This window comes from Chiloscyllium plagiosum, chromosome 22, assembly GCF_004010195.1.
Source record: "Chiloscyllium plagiosum isolate BGI_BamShark_2017 chromosome 22, ASM401019v2, whole genome shotgun sequence".
NCBI lineage: Eukaryota > Metazoa > Chordata > Chondrichthyes > Orectolobiformes > Hemiscylliidae > Chiloscyllium > Chiloscyllium plagiosum.
In genome coordinates, this window is record NC_057731.1 from 34,952,179 (window position 1) to 34,976,467 (window position 24,289).

The 24,289-nt window shown below is 40.1% G+C and overlaps 1 long non-coding RNA gene across 1 annotated transcript; it reads right to left on the minus strand.

The window, feature by feature from the left end:
- Positions 1-7,757: 7,757 nt before the first annotated feature.
- LOC122560973 lies at positions 7,758-24,212 on the minus strand. The gene is made up of 3 exons (XR_006314870.1): positions 24,189-24,212; positions 16,342-16,398; positions 7,758-8,056 (listed from the first exon to the last, which is right to left on the minus strand). It is a non-coding gene; the product is annotated as an uncharacterized LOC122560973 (long non-coding RNA).
- Between the last annotated feature and the right edge of the window lie 77 nt (positions 24,213-24,289).

Here is a 24,289-nt window from a genome sequence, read left to right on the forward strand (position 1 = left end):
CAATGTGAAGATATTAGGTTCTACTTGGCATTAGAGAAAGAGTAACAACTCCCTTAGACCGGGTTCTAAGTTGGGATAACACTAAGGATCGGTACTCTGTGTGGCTTAGTTCTTAAAAAGCAGTGGATGAACAAATGTACACTTGTATTTGCAATGAGGTGTCAGCATGAGCCTTCAGAAGCATTTCTTTCTGTTTCCACTCAGTATGTGCTTTGTAAAGGGGCAGCTCCTGACTGGCAGAGCTTGACATGGTGCATGGCAGGGGTTTAAAATGATGCCAAGATCAGGAATTTCTTAAGGATCAGCAATGTTGAGGCTATCTGCTATTCCTGAGTGGTAGATAGTGGGGCATTATAGAGGAGTGTGATGCACAGTTAATGAGATGAGCTGAAGAAAAGAGCATGGGAAACCTCACTACGGCTTATAGAGAGAAACTATCCCCAAACTGGCCAGATAGTTTCTGGCCAGTTTAATTTCTGTTAAAATTCAGTCTAGAGTGTCCTTCATGACCCTATGAACTTTGAGACCCATGATTATAAAATATTTAATAAGTAGTTTGCAGTTACTCACCACGGCAGCATAAAACTATTTCTTTAGTCTCCTTTTCAAGTTGGTAACACACTTTTAACAAGTCCATGGTCCCTAAATTGCTAATAAGTCAAACACCTAGGTCATCCCTCTACAATACCACACCAGATAAGCTATGGAATTTATTTTAACATATTTTGGGAATTTGCAGACTGGCGTCAGAACATTTCTGGGAGAGCTTAATCATTCGGTAGCATTTCTCTGATAAGGAAAACTTCCACTTCTACCTGGTCTAGTGCATACTGTGAATGTTTCAGAGTCCCACACAGCATGTTGGACTCGCAACTCCACGTGAAATGATTCCTAAAAACAATCGCTACATAATCAGAAAGCAGCTCTCCATTATTTTCTCAGGGCAACTAAGAGTGGACACTAAGTGTCATCCTGTCAACATCATTCACAGCTCAAGAACTGATATTAAAAATAAAATATTTATGAATTTGCAAAACTACTATTTTATTGAACGATGCCTGCAAAATCATTGCTGTGAGAACTAGGTTAAAGATGGTCTCTCATTGCTTCAAAATAAATACACCAGAGAACTAAGAAACCAAGGTTAATGCGTATATTTTGTAAATATGTTTAACACGTGTGCTCATCATAATGACAAATGAAACTTTCTTGTTTTTACTTTTCTCTTTCCCTTGAGGATAGAATTAAGGATTCAGAGTTCTAATTCTACAGTGAAATTATGAAGAGATTTGCTGGCATTCTTTGAATTTTATTTTGAAGAAGCTTTATCCAATGTTAACCCTGACTGTTTGCCACCCAGGTATAGTAAAGGTCAGAATCCGCAATGCCCTGTCAATTCCAATCTGCGCCCATAAGTATATCCCTGCCAACTGTAGTCAGAATTCAAGAATGCCTACTGTTACAACACAATCTTTCCATATCCTGTACTCTGTACTCTTACAGCTTTCTCAGCAAAACTGCTGAGTTTGTGCCAATTATGGTCTGATGGGACAGTAACTTTATACTGTGGGATCAAGTCTGCTGGGAACTGGATTGAGCTTCCAAAAACTTATTTCACTTGGGATCTTCAACAGGTGTCAGTAAAAAAAAAAGCACATTTACATCACATATGATGGAATTGTGTTTAAACCTTGGCTGACAAAGACCAAAAATGATTCATTGACAAACTCTACAGTTTCTTTTCAAATTCTAATCTCCCCCTCATTTCCTCTCTTGCCACGTTGTACGGGAGGCAATGGAGCTCTAAATTCCAGCTGATTGCCTCTTTTAAAATGCATATTGTTATTCCCAATGAACAAAATTGATTCCTGAATTTTATTGTAGGCATCCTTGAATTCTGGCCACAATCTGTAGATGTGTCAGGCTGATGCAATAGTAATAGATGTGGATGATCAAAACTTTGGGGGAGGCAGGGTATTTTGGCTCCATCTACGCATTTGTCAATATGAAGCATGACAGACTTACAAAAGGCATTTTACACCCTGTGGTGACGGCAAGCTCTCTCAAGTCACAGATGTAATGGGTCAGATGCAGAACTGAAATGCCTGCGTTGTGAAGTTGAGCCCTCGATTCAGAAATATGCATTTAGTGCATCAGTGTGATATTTCCTTCCTATCCACTGAATTTTGGCTGCCCCTCTGAGAAAGACAGCAGTGGGTGCTGCTAAATTTGACGGTATTTTTTCTATCAACTCCTGTCCTGTGCTGAGACTCTTCGTATAAACTTTCAGCGGGAAGATGGACATTCCATCTGTCTGGACTGACTTCAACTCAAGGTCCCTGGTGTGTAAAAAATGAGGTTCTGCAGCCTTTTTAAATCTGAATTTCAAAGTTTAAGTTGTTTAACTCTGTGAGCATTGAATAGCTAATCCTAAAATAGCCAGAAAAAGAAATTCCTTTTTGTTTTGCCAGTTTACGAAATGGAGAATGACAGACAAGTTACACTTCATTTTATATATGAAGTAGAATCTATTTGGCAGCCTTACTCCCTTACCCTCCAAACCCAGAAGGAAGGCTCCCCTTTTGTACTGATAGGGGTAGCTGCCACTATTCTCACCTGCCGGGAACTGCGATGGTACCATAAACTGGCATTTACTGGTTGCATCTTAAGGATCTCAGTTGGTGACAGGTTGGGAAGGCCTTCACAGCCAGAACTTAATTCCCAGGGCATTCAGGCATCTCGCTGGTGCCAAAGCTGCCTGATTTCCTTCCCATGCTGCCACTTTCGCTGTTACTTCTCATGAGAGGAAGATTCTGCCTTCAGTTTCTACTCTGTCAAACCTTTTATATGTTTCAATGGCATTACCACTCATTTCTTTACACCCCAGAAAATATAGATCCAATTTAGTCAGTCTGTCATCCCTCTCAAATCCAACAAAACTTTACTGGCTGGCCTTTCATAAATACAAGAGAACAAAATTGCACACAGTATTCCAGATATGATCTCACCGTATCCTGTGCAGTTTGTAGTAAGACTTCTTTATCCTTACACACTGATCTCCTTGAAATACAAACAATACATTCGTGTAAACATAGAGTTGTGCTCCTAGTTGCTTTTTGTACTTGCTACTTGCACATTAACCTTCTGACCTCCTTGAATGAACACACCTAAATCTCTTTGAGCATCAGCATTTACATTAGTTAATAGTTAATATTCTGCTTTTTTATTTTTATGACCAAACTGCGTAGTCTCTCACACTCCTACATGAAACTCCATCTTCATTTGTTGCTTGTTCATTTAACCTTTATCTCCTTACAACTCTTTCTATGTCCTTCTCACAATTTACATTTTCATGTAGTTTTGTATTATCAGCCAATGTAGATATATTACTCTCTGCCAATTTGTTGAAGTCATTAATGTATATTCTAAATTGCTGAGCTCCAGCATTGTTCCCTGTTGCACTCTATTGGTTATATCTGCCAACTCAAGAATGCCACAATATATGTCTACTTTATGACCCCCAACTTCTTGAGTTTTTTTTTAGTCACTCATGAGATCGGGGCATTGCTTGCTGGGTCAGCATTTATTGCCTGTCTCTGGTTACTCTTGAGAAGGAAGGCAGTGAACAGTCTTTTTGAACTGCTGTAGTTCGTGTGTTGTAGGCGAATCTTCAATATGATTAGGGATGGAATTCCTACGTCACATGAACTACAGCAGTTTATGCCCTCTGCTCCTGGACTCTCCCCCAATGGCATCAATATTTCCCCCAGCTATCAGCAGTGCTTTGTACAGTTTCAGTTAGACTTCTCTATTTTTATGCACCATTACCTTTGAAATAAACAGGGGGTCGGGGTGGACCGGGGCTGAAGAATCTTGACCTTGACCCAGGTGCCCCTCCCTCACAGGGAGATATGGAGGTGCCAGCCAGCTCACAGCTTGAGCAGGAACCACCCCCTCCCCTTCAGATATCACCACTCAGGAACCTCCTCTTCCAGTCAGCCTGATGTTTCTGACCCTGTGGAAGCTGAAGCTGAGGAGGGTGAGCCTGTATCTTGCCAGAACATTCTCAGCATGTCTGGACCCTGAAGTCACAACTGACCTCTGGGTCATCTGCCCAAAACATCGAGCTAACAGTGTCCACCAGAGGGCAGGCTCTGTCCACCCCTATCTGTGGATACCGGGACAGCACTTCGATGTAGTGGGAGTTTCAGGAAAAAGAAAACCTTCGAATGGTGCACGAGGCAGACACGTCATTGTAAACAGAAACTCACATCTGCAAATATATTAGTACTTTAAATTGTCACCTGCCTGTTCAATTGTTACTTTAATTTCAGCTACAACAGTAAAGCTCTAGAGGCTGCTCTTGCTGAATGCAGTTAGACTCCTGTCTGAAAGTGTGCTACTCTTTCACTACAGTCAATGTAGCTTGGCATTTTATCACTAATGAGAATGAGAGGATTGGATGTTGTCAAACAAACAAACTATTGTTAACGTTAACATTTATTGAACTCCAGGAAAAGCAAAGAAAGAAGCAACAAAAAAGTTGCACCTGCTCCTGGAACCAAACAGGAGCCACTTGCTCTTCTAACATCCACTAATTTACAGTTGAAGAGCAATGACATTGGCCATCTCCGTTCTCCTGGGGCTGAGTACTAATCAATCCTGCCTGACTTGCTCAGCCTTTGAAGTTCTATCAGGCTGATGGTGAAACTTCTCCTGCTCAATATACTCATCTTCGTCCTCAGAAGACTGTTGGCTCTCTCCTAGATCTGCAGCATCCCTCAAAATCTCCTCTTTTCCTGCTTCAGCTGTGCAGGGCACTGCCTACAATGGTTATGTAGCACAGTCTGTCTGGAATGTACTGCTAGAGAGTCACAGACCAATCTATGCATAGGCCTCCTCAAGAAGAGGTCCCAATGTTCTCCTACATGATGGTCTTGGTGGAAAGATTGGATTGGATTGTATCTAGGCTCAGCCTCAGTCAGGGGGTTGAGTAATAGAGTCATCAGCCATGGGCAGCCCTTGTTTCCCAGTGACCATCTCTTGAAATGAAGCACGAACCTGAGAGTTATCAAGAATATAGGCATGAAGCCCAACGAAGCTTCCTGGCACAGACCTCTAAGATGTGGTGGCAATGATCATGTGAATTGAGACTGAGCAAAGAGAACTCTCTTCTGTGAATGAAGTCAGCTGAATTATGACCCAGATCTCTCAAGACAATGTGTGTTCAGACAATAACAGCCAGCTCCTGGAATGCTCCCACAGGTGACACAGTTCTGTGAGAGGTTACCAGGACAATCCGCATTCAGCAGCAGCATGTACCTCCCCCATTTGGAGGAAATGATATGGAGGCCTCCTGTACCTCCTCGACATCCTTCAGTGACCTCCTGCCACAATTCCTTCACCTGCTCAGTAGCTGCTGAAGGTTGTTGCTATGCATGTGTTTGCTGATGCACGTGTTTCTCCTCAGTTTCTGAGTAGTCAGTGATGATAGCCCGTCCTGTGGCTGGATCCACTGGCTCCAGTTCCAATGTTTGGGGAATATGAGAAACAGGCCAGGTCCTTAGTAATGTGAGAGGTCAGCATTCACAACACACACAAATGACAGCTCTCTATTCCTTGATACAGGGGACATGGGGGCTTTTGTCAAGGAAGCATATGAGTTGCCCCTCTATTGACCTTTAACATGGTACACTTTCTTGTGATGTATGCTACACAGTTCCATCTCCTACATGTAGAGTGGCAAATTGTCAGTGCATTAGGATTACAGAGACATTGTCACCCACCTTTATTCCAATCCCCTAAATTATCAGAGAAAAGCATATCCATTATGAAATACTTACAGTGCAATGTGGGAATAGAACAGTTCCATGCGCTTGTGCAGCCTATGAGTCCTTGAAGTGTAACTGTGAATTGTGGATGGTAGGTGACATTTCAAATGTTATCAATCACTTCTGCTTAATAGTGTTTGCTAGGATTAATTTGTAATGATCAGTGTCATACTCAGGACTGCTTGTGCCCAGGATGTGTAATCTTCGTTTTCACTCAATGCACATGATGCACTTACAGAATCTTGTGACTGCAGATGGTGTGAGTCTGGAATCTAAGTGCCTGATTATTGCAATTAGTGTCTTGAAGGACTTCACATTACAAGCCAGTGGAATCCTCTCCCGCAGACTAAACAAAACAAACTGACTCCACCCATTCTGGGCTTTTGGCAGCCATTTTTCATTTTAATCATACATTCGAGAATTGGATGGCGATGGAGTACAACACAGCTGGTGCTTCAGAGTAAGTTGCGCATTGCGCCTGTTACTCTAGGTGCCGGCTCCTACAATCTTCACGTTCTTTTCTACATGCACTATCTGACAAAAACCTCCGCATTCCTTCCCAATTCTTTTATTTAACTCTTCATCTCCCTACTTTACCTTCTGAGCACAGGACTACTGCTTAGTACTAACTAGAATAGTAATGTACTGCTCCCCCATTGAAGCAAGGGTGGTGTGGTCCATTGACACCCCCTCCCCAGCACTGCAGTAGACTGGTCCCCTCATGTTCTACCTTCTTCCACCCTTCCATGTTGATTTGCCTCTGCTTCTCGATTATTACCGTACTGCATCCCAGAATGCTGCCTCTTGACCCCACAACTGACTTCTCCAACTTGCCCACCTTAGCTGTGACCTCTGATAAACCCCTTGCCTTTGAGTAAACAGACTGCTTGAACTGACGATGGCCCAAGTCCTGACTGACTGGAAGGATAGTCCTGATGGACAACTGACCAGATCCCAAGCTCATTACTGTGTGGCTCCCTAGATGATTTACTGTGAACTCCCAGACTCATTGTTCAATAGCGAGATGCTCACTAGCTGTTTAAAACTCATGTGGAAAATCAGAATGTTTCTCCTTTCCTAATGTACTTACACAACTCTCTTGCCATTGCCCACGTTGTTCAGAGGTATGAAAATAAAATCCATGACGTTTTTGAGCTCTGAAAAAATTATTCTATGGGCATTTCAGTTGCAAGGTACCATCTTCAACAATATGCTATTCTCTCAATATTGCACTGAAGTGCTCTTCTCAATCGTACACTCAAGTCTGTAGTGGGGCTTTGATCCCACAATCTTCAAAGGCAAGCATGTTACCAAATGAACTGGGTTAACTTCAGTCAAGTGCATTTATTATTATTTCTGAGTGGTACATGTTGCTGAGATTTGACTGCAATCTTGTATTCAGAGTTGTTTCTCCTATTTTATTTAGAGAGCTGAATTAAATTCTAGAAACTCTGGAATTAAATTTAAAACACTGCTGTTGGGACTTGAATTTTCGTGATTCCTAGGGCTCTTGGTAAGTCACACTTCTGTTTTCTTTCCGAAAAACTAACAACTACTTTAGGAGACAATGCATGGTATGGATGTTAGAAGGTAAGGAGCCATTGACGAAGTTCGTCAATTTTCTTGAATGAGAGTAAACAGCATTTTATTGTACTATTATCCCAAACATGAGAGACTGTTTATTATAACAGAAAAGAGGAAGAGATGAACTGAAACATTTTATTGCTCTCCTCTTTTCTCTGTCATCAGAAGTGATTTTGATTTATTTATTCTTTAGTTACTCTTTTGAAAAACATCTCGGTATGTCCACCCAAATGCACTTTCTTATGTAAACTATAATTTTGAAATCACCTGCAAAAAGCTCTCAGCAGGGTTAAGACAAAAAAGTGTAATTTATTCATGCATTAAAACCCTAAATTTATCGCCACAACAAATACGGACACACACAATCATACAAGGAATGAAGAAAATAAGGAAAGGCAAGAAGTTACAAATAAGATTAACTTAACAACTGAATGTACGGATATTAATACATGAGGTTTTAAGTAAGTTAAAAATATCTGTGAGCAGCAAAGGTTCTTCTCAGAAATCTGTTCTTAGTGACTGCAAGCGGAGAAGTGTAGTTGGTCTAGTTTTCAGGAGAAATGTAGGATTTTTTCAGGAAACCAGGTTTCTGAGAGGGTGAGACTGAAGGGCCAGTTAGGCCAAGTCTGAAATCTGGTCTTCTGTCAAGAGAATCATGCAAGACATGATGTTAAGAGCAGATTAGCACTTCTCAGACTGACATGTGAATAGTTGAATAGAGTTTGCCTGGACTGTGTTGCTCACAATAGACCAGCTTTCTACAAAACATGGCAAGACAGTCCAGAAAGTATATTGATCTGCTCTGAGATCAGGAGATTTTATTTGTCTTCTTGGGTGAGTCACTTTAGAGTCACTTTAGTTAATGAAGTAGTTGTAACCATTGTTTGTCAGTTTGGGGATTTTCCTGGTGTCCCTATAAATGTGAGAGGAAGGTGTCAAATGGACAGATCTTCTAGCCATTCAGCAAGTGTAGGTGCTCCCTGGTTTTTAAATCAAGGTAAGGTAGTTTTCTCAGTCACTGTGACAACCTCTCTGGCCTCCATTTAGATGTGGAAATAAGGTTTCAAATAGTCAGCTCTCCTGCCCATCCAATGAGGACACAAGCTCGCTTAATTTCAAATCTTCCAGTTGGGTTTGGGAACTTTCTGTGATCCTATTTATCCCCTGGGAGAAGGATTTCCTTTGCCACATTTAGGCTGGATCTCTTTCAATCTTGGCTACTCCCAACCCGACATCTTGGCTTTCCTCTGGCCCAACAACTGAATATTGCACACCTATTTGAGGAGTTAGGCACAGCACCTTTAAGGGCGGTTGCAAGGACTGTTTTGCTTATGGAATGACGACTTCCCCAGTTGAGATACTGCAGAGATGGACTGGGACTGATTCAGCCCCATGTGCTTTGGGAATCTCAGTTAACAAGGGGGTTCCACTGTTCGGCCTTATGGCCCTTTCACTATGTTGAGCCTCTCCCTCGGGTTTATCTGGACAGGAATTGTCCCGCTTGTCACTTATTTCAACAACAAAAGCATTTGCTAATTCGATCTTTGACTCATTTACTTCACTGCTTTTGAAATCAACAGGCCATTTCTTGACCCCTTTCATTTCACTGACCTGACTCTTGCTTTTAAAACCGTGTAGCTTCCCCAGCCACCTTATCCCTGACAGGGATTTTTCATCCACTGTAGGAGCTCTGAGCATTTTCCAGCCTTCTTGAGCCCTGTAGAAATTTGTTTAGTTTGTCCAGTCTCTCTCAACTGTTTCCTGGGTTCTATTCTGAGTCCTTTTAACTTAATAGGCTCTTTTCTAGCCTTTTTAATTCCTGTGGATTCGAGCCTGACCCCTTTTAATCCAACTGGCTCTGGCCTAGCCTCTTTAAACTCCCGTGGTTTTCTTCTCTGTCTTTCCATACTTATGGGCTTTTCATCTTTGTTAGGATGCTCAGGATCTCTTCATTTCTTCTACTCTCTGAAGATGATCAGCATGATCTGGTTCCTTTCTGTTTTTCAAGTCAAATTAGACTGCTCTGAATTAGCTGGGCTCATGGCTTGGGAGTGTAGCAAGCTGTTTTCCAGTGATATAACTAATCCCTTCCATATCATTTGTGCTTATAATTCCATATCCCACATCTTTTTCTGGAAACCTATCTCTTTGGAGCAATTACAAGATCATATGGCCTACTGTTATATGATGTGATGTACCTGAAAGCTTTGATAATTGTGCAATATGATGAACTTCAACTACTGTGATATGATGCTTTGCTCCCGTAACTTAAGTGATATGGATCATGTAGTACTGAAGAATTCCACATATGTGCATTGCAGTCAATGTAATGTGTGGGCTCAAACCCAGTAATTCAGATGTACTGTAGCATGCTTCCCACAGGTATCATGTTCCAAGAGGACTCAGTAAGATGGGGTATGAGACATTTATACCATTACGTTACATCCCATAGAAACATAGACTCCTTGAAAATAGGAGCAGGGAGCAGGCTATTCAGCCTTTTGAGCCTGCTCCATCATTTAATATGACAATTGTTGATCATCCAACTCAGTACCCTATTCCTGCTTTCTCCCTATGATTCCTTTAGCCCGAAATACTATATCGAAATCCTTCCTGAAAACAAAAATTCCACAGGCTCACCACTCACTGAGTGAAAAATGTCTCCTCAGCTCAGTCCTAAGTGACCTACTTCATGTCCTTAGACTGTGACCGCTGGTTCAAGATTCCCCCACCGTCAGGAACATCCTTGTTGTCTTTAACCTGTTAGCATTTTTTAAAATGTTTCTATGAAAACTCTCTTTGTTCTTCTAAACTCCAGAGAGTATAATCTTGAACGGTGTAGTCTCTCTTCATTCATCAGTCCTGCCTTCCGAAGAAGCAGTCTGGTGATGATCAGTCATGATATGATATTGGCATCATGAGCATATCTCTTGAAGGTATATTGCAGATCTGTTGCAAGACATAACACGACAGCTATGCTCAACTTCACATGGCTCTATAAGTCTCTAAATGGCAATGAATGCTCACTGAACTGCCTCTTGCCTGTTTCAAATCCTGGGAGTGTTCTGACTGATCCTGGAAGAAAGAAGCCTTCCACATGCCAGCTGTCCAATGAAGCAACCTGGGTGCAGTGACCACTGGCATAGGAAGGAATGGGATGGTGAATATGGAGAACAAGGCTTAGGCTGGTTGTACCTACCTAGCCACAAGCATTCCTTGCTCTCCCAGGGATATCCAGGAAACCGTAGGACAATGTAAAGTTTCCGTTTTGTTGCAACCTAAGAACTTTAATGTTTATATATCATTATTCAACCAGAATTTTTCTACCATCATTACTCCTCTATAAATCCATGTTTCTGTAATTTTCCTCCTTCTCTGCACAATCTCCCTCTGAGTAATGTAGTTTGCCCAACAAAGTACTTTGTCCCTCATTGATCTTCTCTTTTACCATCCCTACTCCCTCTCCATTCTTTGTTTCATTCTTTGTCTTCTCTGTCTTTATTTTCTTTACTGTTTCTCTCACATACTGTTTTTCATCAATCCATTCCTCATTTTGTCATTCTTGCTCGGCTTTTTCTGCACCTGTCTGATTTTCTGTCCTTCCAATCAGCAATTAATTAATAATACAAGAAAACAGTGCATCAAACCGTCAATGTGAATGCTGGACATCTGAAATAAGACCAGGAAATGCTGAAAAACAGAAATATTCTGAAGGTCTGACAGCATCACCATGGAGAAAAAGGACGAACATTTCAGCAATATAACTTCCTCAGACCCGAATTGTAATTATATTGCAAGTTTCAGTTACAGTACTTACATTTTGATGCCTACAATTATAACCCTTAAGGGGTAAGACAAATGAACATCTTAGCCTAGAGCTTCAGCTTATTGTCTTGCTTTCATTGGCACAATTCCTCTTATTTAAAAGCAAGGGAGCAAAACTTGAGTTCAATTGCACCCAGTGCAACTTGAGTTTTGTGACATTTTGTTCTATTTTTAAGAATGTTAGACAAGAGTTAAGCCTCCAGGGTGAATTAATCACTATCGAAAATTTCTGCTGATTGCATTGTTTGCAGACTTTTGCAGGGCTACAAGGAGAAAGCTGAATCTTTTTGGACATGAATGCTTTGAATAAGTGAAAGATTACTGGAAAATACTTCTGTTTTATTTATATATTTATTTTCAGGTAATTTAACATTGGGTTACTCATGGATGCTGCATTGTTACTGTGATTTAAAATGCTTAATTTTTTGTAGTGACCACAATTTCATTTTTATGAATCAAACTTTACGAAGTTATCATTTCTAATATATCAATATGAAAAACTGTAGCCATCTGCTGAAAGGTTGAGGACATTGATTTCAGGTGATTGGTGAAAGGGGCAATTTTTTATTCAGTGAATGGTTAGAATCTGGAATTTGTTTTTACAAGCATAATGGAAACAGACTCAGTCATGGTTTCCCATGAGGGAGAATTTTCAGGACTTATGGAGGGCTGGGAAGGTGGGAATTAGCTAAATTGCTCTTGTAAAGATCTAGCAAAGACAGTTTGGGTGCAAGCACCCCTCTATTGTGACGTAACCATTGCATGAATATTTTCTGAGACATATCTTTTGATTATTTATTAAGTACTGCCCTATTACACTTGTTTATGGCAGATTTTTCATGTGATATGCAAATACATTTTAGTGAAAACTTAAAAAAACTTTCCAAAACAAGTACAGTTTTAGGTGTTATTTGGTCTAGAATCACTGATTGTGCCCACTTCAGGAAAATTTCTATTTTTTGCTTAATTGCTCTGCTTCAAAATACACATACTAGAAATCTACAGCCATTGAAAAGTTAATTACCAAGTAATATCAGATCTATGACAGCAACGTTAAATTCTGCACAACAGCTTGCAATTACAATGTGCCTCCAAATGTAGTAAAATATCATAAAGTCCTTCATGGGGGCATTATCAAACAGACTGATCCAAATAAACTAGCTTAGTCAACAAGGTAGGAGTGTCTTAAAGATGGAAAAAGAAGCAGAAAGGGTTAGGACAAGACTTCCAGTATAAGTATAATTGCTAATAAAGTGATTGAAATGGAACATGAGCAAGAAAACAGGTTTAGAGTTTATTTCTGCAAGTGACCTTATCACCAAGCTGGATGCCTTGGCTACAAGAGAATCAACATTGGAATTTGAGAGAATGGTAAAGTCATGCTTATGAAACAGAAAACACACTGTTGCATTCTCGCGAGCCCAGCATTTCTTCTAAACCATGACATAACAGATGTTAGGAGAGTTAGACTCTGCTATTGGCCACAGAATGGAACACAAGTATATTCATGTCTCAAATCAATGAACACAAGAACGCTGAAAATCCTTCTTGTTTGTGATACGAAGCAGCACTGAATGACTAGTCAACACACAGTTTATATATTTATACAACAATTTGTAACATATAAGGCAACACCAAGCCTTATAAAAATAAATTTATTTTTAGCTGCTGCATAAAGCTAGACAAACAAGCCTGCTTTTGTAAGTCTGTTATTTGAGACAGAGTCCACAGTAAATATAACCCAAGAGAACTTATTTTCGATATAAAATACTGTAAAAAGGCTAAAACTTTATTTTGCAGTCACTAAAGTCGTTTTGAAATGTGGGCCCTTATTAAATTCCGTCTCCACCTCAATATCCGTTCAGTATCACTGGTTTAACAAAAAAGGTTCCTGTGTTTTGGAAAGTGAATACCACCCTGAAGGTCAAACCATGTCACAGTGAAGTACAGTTTGCCAGTTATTTATTTTTCATAAATAAATGTTTACTCAGGACACTAGATAGCTGAATTTAGTGAATAAACATAGTTGAACTTGAATAATTCCACTGCACTCTCCTGGCTAGAATATACAAAACATTTTCTGTTAACCTTAAAATAGAAACATTTTTGTTTTTCTACTCACTATTGAATGAATGTGCTCTAAGTTTCCTCTATTTTGTTGTATTTGTAGAATTGACTCTCTGTACATTTGTAACTGGACTTGCAAAAGGATAAGCTGAAGAATTATGTACTGCTGGAAGAAAAAAATAAGGCATTTCCACCTGTTTTTTGTGTCCATATTTAGAAGCCACACTGACGTTTCATGCACAGCCCAAACCACACATCTGCAGCCTTCCGAGGGTTAAATTACATGACTAAATTCTTTGCAATTTTTTTATTGTATCCCTGTTTAATTTATTTAATTTTGGAATTCTTGTCCTTTTAATATTTTTCGGTATCACAGATATAAAAGCTCACCTATTGACCCTTGGAAATAAAAATTAGTTCAAATTATGGCCTAAAATGTAGGCACTTTAAATGGGTTAATGCAGTGTCACAATTTTCATAAAACTCATAATTAAAAATACCATTTTATCTTTGGTGAACAACAAATTTTATTCAGTTTGCTTCAGAGATATTAATGGAGCTATGCACAGTAAAAGCAGAGAGGTTGATTTAAAGCCTTTCAGCTTTCTTACTTCTATTTCTCCTCACTCCTGCTATATTTCATGCAGAGAACTTCTATTCTTTTTTCTTTTCACATGAAGCAAATATGGCTGAATATATCTCCACCAATCTTCATTCACTACAGATCAATGGATCCAAACCCATACGCTCCATGTGGTGAAGAAAACTCAGCTCACCACTTGTGTGTTTGGCAGCTTTCAATTTTACTGAGGAAATAACAGGATATATTGGACTTGCTTCAATTTAAGCATACAATTCATTTTGGTTCAACACACCTTTGTCAAATGTAATGGTAAAAAGGTTTGTCTTTTGCTGTTCACCTTATCCCAACTCTACACCTACGTAAACCGCTCTTAAGACCACAACATTCCAACTGTTAATTGTAATAACATCTTTTGGGACATCTAACCCACTTCCCAGGCCCCAAAACAACCCCAGCTCTTCATCTGGTTATAAAAATAAGTGATAGCAGATCTCCTCAAGGAGTAGAATGAAATAGGTGCAAAAATGGTTTGGCTTGTTCCAGGCTTTGTGCTTTCGTTATTTAATAATGCTTCTCAATAGCATTTTTAGAAATGTTTAAGAAAGATGGAATCAGGCATTAAAATTGAGTTTGTGAGCTTACACCAAACTTGTTTAGAGCTATGCTGCAGTCATGTGACCACCCTGGCCCCATTTTGGTTTAATGTGATCCATTGACTCAAATTTATGCTCATGATTGAATTTATTGAAAATAAAGGTCAATTTTTATCTATAAAATTGATACTTTGTTAGCACCTTCCTTGACTTTTGATTCCTGAAAATCAATGCTGCAGGTCTACAAATGGAGAATAAAGTTAGAAAAACAATTGTTTGTGTCATGGCCATGTGAAATAAAGAACATCCATTTTGGGGATGAGGTCCCAACAAAGACGTTGACAAGGAATTTCATGATATAGATCTAGGACCATATTTTCTGTTCCTCACTAATCTTGAAGTTCATTTGTCAACTAAAGTTGTTCATTTTTACTGAAGTATGCAATCTAACTTGGCAGTAAAACACTATACCTTCTATCCACAGTATGACTGCAGCTTCATGCTAAAATAAGTATCAATAGGATGTGGTGAGTGAAGTGAATAATAGATTACAAGTTTCTGCCGAAAACAATGCAGCAGTAGCAGCAGACAGCCCTGGAGCACACATTATTCTGCCAGTAGATTGGAACAGCAGTGATCTACCTGGGAGTTGCAGCACATAAGGAGGTTCAAGCTTATCACTGGAATGCTAACTCTTAAAAAAGCTGCTGAGGCTGAGGGTTAGCTGAAAATTAAAAATAAACTGAGATTAATATGTACAAAAGCATTGCGGATTTGGAAATCTGTAATAAACACACAAAATGCTGAGAATATTTTTCTGGCCTGAGAATATCAATGGAGCGAGTAACAGATTCAGGCCTTTTGTTCTTTAGTCAGAATTGATTAATAACTTTGTGATAGGGAGAGATAGTAAGGATTATAGAATGAAGGAGGGTGGATAACATTAAAATATAGGTTAACCATAACTGAATGATGACTCACACTCAAAGACTGAATGGTCTGATTTAGTTCCCATGCTTCAGTGGACTCTACGTATTGAGATACATTAATTGGACCAAAATAACCCACAAGCACTTACAAGAAACATCATAGCAGTCAGCATTTTGAATCTTTCAACATGATGATAAAATGTCAGGCTGCAAATATACTAAAAGGGATTAAAGTTTATTGTGTTTCGCAGAGCTCGCAAGATGTGTTTGCCCTGTGTCTTTCTACCACTTTTCTCCCACGTGTAAGATGAACAACTTTATTGGCAGGTAGCAAACTTAAGCAAATAGATCTTTTCCATGTGGAAACTCAGGCCTGTACCTAAGGTTGGTCTCCTACTGCCATTTTATGAGAAGTTTCTCTTTATTCTTTCAGAGTGTGGGTGTCACTGGCAGGGTCAGTATTTGTTGCCCATCCTTGGTTGGCCTTGAGTAAGGGCAGTGTATCTTCAATCACATTGCTGAATGTTTGGATTCACACAAAGGTTACACCGAGTAAGGATGACATATTTCCTTCTGAAAGGATATTAGTGAACCAGTTAGGCTTTTACAATGATTATTTCACAGTCACCATTATTTAGACTAGCTTTCAATTATCAATGCATTAATTCAATTGAAGTTCCACATGTAGCCATAGGGGGATTTGAACCCATGCTCCCCCAGAGCATTAGATTTGGCATCTGAATTACTAGTCCAGTGACATTATCACTACATATCACCTGATATTTTTAATCTTACATATTGCAGCATTTGACAATGTTCTACCTATTGTTTTGAAAGCCATTTCCACAGACACTCCTGGGCTGGAACAATTCAGTAACAGTCAACCCCTATGTTAGTGACTTTGTTTGGAGCAAGTGAAGTCTTCTCACCTTAATAAGCCATCAGAAAAATCTTGTGCAGAGCATTTCAGTCTCTCAGAGTAACATCTGCAAAGGTATTAGTGGATGATGAGTCAGTAGGGCTGCACTGTTGAGAGAAAACCCCTTCCTTTGCGATAGAGTCATAGAGTTGTACAGCACGGAAACAGACCCTTTGGTCCAAGATGTCCATGCCCACTAGATATCCTAAATTAATCCAGTCCCATTTGCCAGCACTTGGCCCAGTTCCCTCTAAACCCTTCCTATTCATGGATCCATCCAGATGTTTTTTAACCATTTTGCAAAATGTATCACCTGTAACTGAATGAATGAATTCTTCTTCATAGAGACCAGTGAAAATTGGTTCAGCTGCTTAAAAAGCTTCAAAAGATCATTATATGATGACTGGCTGTTATTTATCACAGAAAGAAAGCTATATTTTTGGAAATAACCAATTTTAAAATCATACATTCTGAGAATGGATCGTAAATTACAATAAACAATGAGGAGTTCTCCTACGTTTAAGAAAATGAGTTGTCAAAAATTAGCAGTGTAGTTATATTAGCCATACAAATCTTTATGATGAAATTTTCTGCTCTTTCTCATTCAGCCATATTATTATTGTGCTACCTCTGCTCTAGACAGGAAAGGGATTGGAATAATTTCCCTAGTTTGTAATATCAATGATGCCTCGTAGATCAGGTGTCCATTGTACTGAGTGTTTCTCCTTGAAGTCAAGCATGTCACCTGGGAAATTAAAAAAACCATCAAACATTTTCTGAAAGCTGGTTAGAATGTCCTTCTTCACAGGTCCTGAACCCACAATAACTGAGGTGTGAACTGTTGTTCAAATGATCTACATTGCCATAGGCACCTGCTTTTCCAGAAGTGTTACATTTCTCTGAGTGTGATGAGATATTCCACAGTGCTCTCATTTGTCTGAACCACTTACTAACATGTCAAAGACACTTTGAAGAAATTATACTGAAAATCTCCAAGTGGACTATGATTTAAGCATTTAAGCATCTTGAAAAATATATTTTGAGCAAAATGAATTTTGAAATGGTACATTTTTGATTTGGCCATTATTGCAAAGTTGCAATTTTGTTTCCATTCCCGTCAATAGTATTTGATTGCAGTACCACCTGAGAAGGTTTTAGGGATCATATTCCCCTGCAACATGCCATTATGGCTGGGATTTGCCATTTCAGAGTTCAAATGTGGCGATTGGCATCTTAGATCAGGTCATATCCACCGTGGCTCATGGTATGTTTTCTCAGGCCACCAATTACATCTCACTTTACATGTAAACAGTTCCAAGGCAACTCCAACAACAAACATCATGTGAATAATGGGAAGAAACTCTTGCCCCACTAGCACCTTCCAGGGTCAAAGTATCTCTTACCATATTTACCCCTCGACTTGGCAAAAGGAATGAATACCAAAACCAATCATTATCATTATCCTTCCCTATGCGCTGAGCATCCTACTTTTATGTTCTAGGCCATCTAGGTCAAAAAGGAGGCCTCTCTGATGGGTGGGAGATGTCCTCCCATCAGACCTGGGAGGTCTGGGCTGAGTTCATACAGCAGATCAGAGCCTTTTGTAGGCACCAGCGTAGCAAGACTTAGTGTAGAAAGTGGTTGAACAATCTTCTGCACCCTGCAAGGGTAAGTGCCACCATCTTCTCACTGTAACCTCACACTCATAGGGTTATCCCTCAGCCCAACTCTGCCTCGGTACAGCCATATCACATAGGAATACCCATGTCACCAGTCCTTGCACAATACTCATGCCCACCTGATGCTGACAATCTTCTAGTCATTGTATTTCCTACTCACCACCTTGCGGGACTGTGTATAATCAAGTGCTCCTTCACACATTCACATCTCAAGCAACACTCGTCTTTGTCTTGTTGCTGGACAAACTCACACGCAATAGGAAGATGAGCATCCAAACTGATGGTGTCCCTTTCAGATTTATGGGTTCTCACCAAGTCAAGGAAAATGTGTTCCAGCTGGTGGAGAAGGCTAGCACCATCTTGTGATGACTTGAGTTCGGAATGGCAGGTGCCAATGAGCAACACTGATGTCTACTCTTTACAGAAGTACAGCCACTCACACACATTGCTCTACATAAGGATCTGTGCTTCCTCACCAACTAATTCTGATTTTACAGTCCATTGATGAGAAAGTAAGACTGGGTTTGACCCAATTCTGCCAGGTGGATTAAGGTGGGATCATCTCAGGTGTTGTTGGTGTCAGGTTGGGTGGATTGGTTGGTGTACAGTTTTGTGGATGAGATAGACATTGACATACTCTGTTTTCTAGGATCGAATTTAACGCAGATGGCTTATGCCCAAAACGTCGATTCTCCTTCTCCTTTAATGCTGCCTGACCTGCTGCGCTTTTCCAGCAACACATTTTTAAGCTCTGATCCCCAGCATCTGCAGTCCTCACTTTCTCCAGGGTAACAGTATCCTCTGATCTGCTGGCTCATGAAGGGAACAAATGGAACGAGTCATGATTTGTTTTCCAATGGACAGGAAGTCACAAATTTGGCACCAAATTGTGCAACAGGAACCTCATTTCGAGAGGTCACTTAAAGGCTTGTGTTAAAAATTGGGAAAAAAATGCACTGGTGCAAAAGGGATACTGATACATGCAGAACACTTTCATTACATTATATCTTACATCTATGATCTCCAACATATAGATTGTGATCAACTGGTCTCTAACAGTCAGGCTCAGTGCCCACCAGTGTTCCCTCACTGTGTGTATCTCTAACAGTCAGGCCACCAGTGTTCCCTCACTGTGTGTATCTCTAACAGTCAGGCTCAGTGCCCAGCAGTGTTCTCTCACTGTGTGTATCTTTAACAGTCAGGCTCAGCGTCCAGCTGTGTTCCCTTACTGTGTATCTCTAACAGCCAGGTTCAGTGCCCACCAGTGTTCCCTCACTGTGTGCATCTCTGATAGGCAGGCTCAGTGTATCTCTTATGTCTGCTTTCGGGAAAAATGAAAATTAGAGAAATGTTAAAGCTCTTAATAGGCTTTTCCAGTTTGTTGCATCATGCTTCAGTTTGGTCTACACGGACTATCGTTTATGGCTAAAGTATGTCTTATGGTGACAATAAAAAAAAAAATTAACAATAAATACACTAAGGCCTAATGTTTATACTATTACTATAGCCCTTCATCTCTTTGTAAGAACAGCTGAATGGGCAGGTCTGCTCCTCTGCCCATTCTCTGTTCACCTGCTACTTTCTCCTTCAGCTGCTTGTCTAGTAAGTCCATGCAGGGTGAAGAAAAACTTGGGCAATGCCATCGCCCCCTCACATAGACTCATAGAGTCAGAGATGTACAGCATGGAAACAGACTCCTTGGTCCAACTCACCCATGCTGACCAGATATCCCAAACTAACCTAGTCCTACTGGCCAGCACCCGGCCCATTTCCCTCTAAACCCTTCCTATTTATATACCCATCCAGATAACTTTTAAATGTTGCAATTGTACTAGCCTCCACCACTTCCTCTAGCAGCTCATTCCATACACTCACTACCCTCTGCATGAAAAAATTGCCTTTAGATCTCTTTTATATCTTTCCCCTCTCACCCTAAACCTATGCCTTCTAGTTCTGGACTCCCACACTCCAGGGAAGAGACTTTGTTTATTTATCCTATCCATGCCCCTCATGATTTATAAACCTCTATAAGGTCACCCCTCAGCCTCCGACGCTTCAGGGAAATAGCCCCAGCCTGTTCAGCCTCTCCTTATAGCTCAAACCTCCAACCCTGGCAACATCCTTGTCAATCTTTCCTGAACCCTTTCAAGTTTCACAACATCCTTCTGATAGGAAGGAGACCAGAATTGCAATATTCCAAAAGTGGCCTAACCAATGTCCTGTACAGCCGCAACATGACCTCAATCCATTCAGGAGCTCTGGAACCAAATTGCGACCTCAGAACCAGCATCCTGTGCATCCACATTTGGAAGCAGCAGCAACATTCCAATGTTCTGGTCATGCGGATCTAGTGGCTGGTCTGCAGTGTGACCAATGGCAGAGTGAGCCCATGAACCACATGCTGGAGCAATAATGGTGAGTGATAATCCTGAACATCTATAAAGAAACCAAAAATTAACAATGTCCATATGGAATGGGAAAATGAATTTCTGCTCACAACTGTAAACAATCAGAGCAATTGCCTTATTTGTCCCCAAAATATTTCGATAAGTAAAAAGGGGTATTTGCAATGACCCCACACAAAGTTGCACAGTAAGTTCAAGGATAGATTTCCCTTCATCAGTATGCTTTGGATAAAGAAAGTTGAAGCCTGTTTTTAATGCTCAACAGTCAATCTTTCTAAACCAGTAGCAAAAGGTAAGGCCTGCACTGAAGCATCTTTTCATTTTTTGCCCTCTTCTGGTAAAGCACAAGGAATTGTTCACAGATGGTGAAGTGAATTAAGAAGCAATCACTGTGGCTATTGACTCTTTATTCAAAGACTTTAAGAGCAATGACGAAATAATAACAGCAATCCAGAGCATGTCATTTGGTGATTCCACAGTAGCAAGATGGAATCATTGTCAATGCTAACTTTCCATAACTGGGGCAAGTCCTGAAGGAATGTGAGTGCTTCTTAGTACATTTGGATAAATGCATCAGCAGGACTAATGCAACCCTGCCGATTATCTTTGTATGTGTTTTTATTAAGGACATACCACTTACCCTTTTCTCACCCTTTTGCCCCTTAAAGAGACAACAAACGTTGGGGATAGTAACTACAAATTCAAAAGGAATGTGCCTGAGAAAAATGTTCCCAGTCAAAGTTAAAAATCACACAGCATCAGGTTATAGTTCAACAGGTTTATTTGGAAGCACTAGCGTTCGGAGCGCTGCTCCTTCATCAGGTGGTTGTGGAGTATAACATTGTAAAACACAGAATTTATAGCAAAAGTTCTAGCGATAAATTCTGTGTCTTATGATCTTATACTCACAACCACCTGATGAGGGAGCAGCGCTCCGAAAGTTAGTGCTTCCAAATAAACCCATTGCATTATAACCTGGTGTTGTGTGATTTTTAAATTTGTACATCCCAGTCCAACACCGGCATCTCCAAATCAATCGTAGTCAAGAAATTGTTCACAACTGAAGGTACAGCACCAGGTGTGGACTTTGATGCATTCTGCAAAAATGATTTTGCTTCTTTTGTAAATTACCACCAGCAAGCATTAGTGATCACAGTTATAGACCTTTCTCATCTAATGAAAGTTATTAAGATTGTCAACTCAACTTAGGCAAGACCCCTGCAGCATCACTTGTTTCAATCCTTACTCGATAAACTTGATGCTGCCTCTCATGAACAAATCCTCCATGCTAATGTGGGAAGGTCCTGCAAAGTTTTTTTTCGATCTCATGTCTGAAATCATCACTTTTCCTGAGTAAGGAATGAAGTGTGCAGTGAACTGCTAGTCAATGTGTGGTTGCTTGACTCTGGGTTCTTTAGAGATGTAACATCGAAACTGAACAAAGTTGAGCTGTGAAATGCAGCGAAAGGACAGAGTCTGAGCACTCTGAGTGTTGGACATACATTCAGATTAGAACTGGGTCTGTGGTTCCCCCCAAATGAAAAAAAGCAACACTTCCTGAGTCTGAAGAAAAGACCAGACTAAAAGAAAATCAAAGGCAAAGCAAATTGGTTCCATCTAGAAAACCTCTGTGCATACCTGAGGAAGTTAGCAGAGGAAATTAACAGGCAACGTCAGAAATTAGATGGAATGGAACAAACTTTGTCTCAAATCCACCTTCATTGATGGGTGGCTACCAAATTCCATCAGATGTTTGAATTACAAAGCAGAGGACTTGATGTGGAGGTAATTATTGTGTAAAATGATATTGAACTGAAAGTAAGATGAAGGTAGAGCAATTTTTGGGACTTGTAAACAGGGGTAAATAACCATTCCTATCTTCCTGTGCTTTTAACGTGAAAACGTATTTTGACTTCGCGTACCTCTGTTAGACAGCGTGCTCCCAATGAAAATAATCAAATGCAAGTATCACATCCTCTTGACAGATACCCATTTGATTGATTTGATATGAATAGTGGACTCAAACTACAATCCTGACTTCAAAATACTAGCAGATAATGTGCAGTTACAGTGAGATTTGGCGAGTAGAGGTCAAAATGAATAATTATATACGCTTAATTTTAGAATTTATACGGTGCTACAAATAGACTATTTATTCTACGTTTTCTTCAGCATGGATTGCACTTAAAGTCAAAAACTGATCTTGAGCTCAAAAGGCTTGGTGAGCACTGCTTTATTTAATTCCCTAACACGAACTGTCCTGAAATAAAACAAAAATGAAGCGGTTGGAAACACTCAGTTGGTCAGCCAGCATCTGTGAACGGTTACCTTTCCAGCATTCGACTCTTCATCAGTCTGAACGGGGAAGAGGGGTGAGAATGCCTAACCTGTCAGTTCTCTCCACAGTTGCTGTCTGACAAGTTTAGTGTTTTCAGCATTTTCTATTATTATTTCAGATTTCCGGCATTTGCAGTTTTATTTTGCATTTTGATTAACTCCTCTCTCCTTTTTGACTGCAAAACCCGTCCCAAATTGGTCTCGCAAGGATTGTTAGTGTACTATTTTCACATGTATAAATTATTCCGGTGGACAGTGGAATTACCAATCACAACCCCAGAAAATAATTAGACATGCTTTCGTTACAACGGAAACTGTGAGTTCCAATTTTTCATTCCTCCCTTCGTTTCTATTCCTTTTTTTTAAACATACAATGAGCCACTTCTTCAGACTGAACAGAGAGACAACCTCCTAGACCTCGGTTGAAACGGAGCTGCCACCACAAGCTGCTTGAAGACACATGAGAACTAGCACGAAATGACTTGCCCTTCAAGCACCTCTGCTTCCCCAAACAGAAGCACCTCGGCAAATCAGAGACACACAGAGTTACTTTCCGAAATGATGCCTCGAGTCTAAAACGCTTCGACTATTCTCGTTCTCTTTTGCCTACCTCTCTGCCAATCAGAACAAGTCATTAATATCAATAATTTAATTTTCTTATTCCAAAGCTGCATTTTCTCAATCTCGCTAATCATCACGCTTCTCGTAACATTCTGCACAGCTTGTTGTAAATATTGTCAGGAAGGTCAAAGTTCAGATTGAACCCAAATCCTTTTTTGTTTGTACATGTCCTTTCTGCTGTTGCTGTGTTATTTCAGGCAATGCACTAATCTTGAATGACAGGCCTAGAACAAGGCATTTTTTTTAACAAATGTTTGTGCATGGGGGTGGAGGATTTGTTAAGTAGGTCAAGGTTCACTTACAATGTGAAGATGGAAAGTTTGAATAACTTTTAGTGCTGATTTCTGTCCTGACTATTTGAATTGTTATGTGAGAAAGATATCAAGTTTCGTTTTCAAACGACAAAATGATAAAAGAACATTTTGAAGATGAGAAACAGGTCAGATTTCTTTACATTAGATTACCAGAATCATAATCCAAAGCTATCAAAGATAAATCAAGATAGTACAGGGAGTTTAACAAAATGAATCTTGAGAAATTAGAACATTGGATATTGTATTATTTTGAGACAAGTATCTTGTGCATCCTGAATCTGGAGACTTCCCCTCCCCCCTCCCATTTCATGGCACAGGTCAGGAGTGTGATGGAATAGTCCATACTTGCCTGAATGGGTGTAGCTCTAACAACACTTCAGCAACTCAACACCATCATGAACAAAGCAGCCAAATTGATGAATTCATACTCTCAACAAACAGTATTTCAACTCCATCTCAAACATCAAAAACTGTAAGTACAACAAACTTTTATCTACCCACCTCCATAACCAGCGCTCCTCAAACATTCCAGAAGATTCCCCCGGCCCCTGGAACTGCTCAGATGCCATTAGCCATGCGGCTGGTGCAGCTGCCACCCCCAC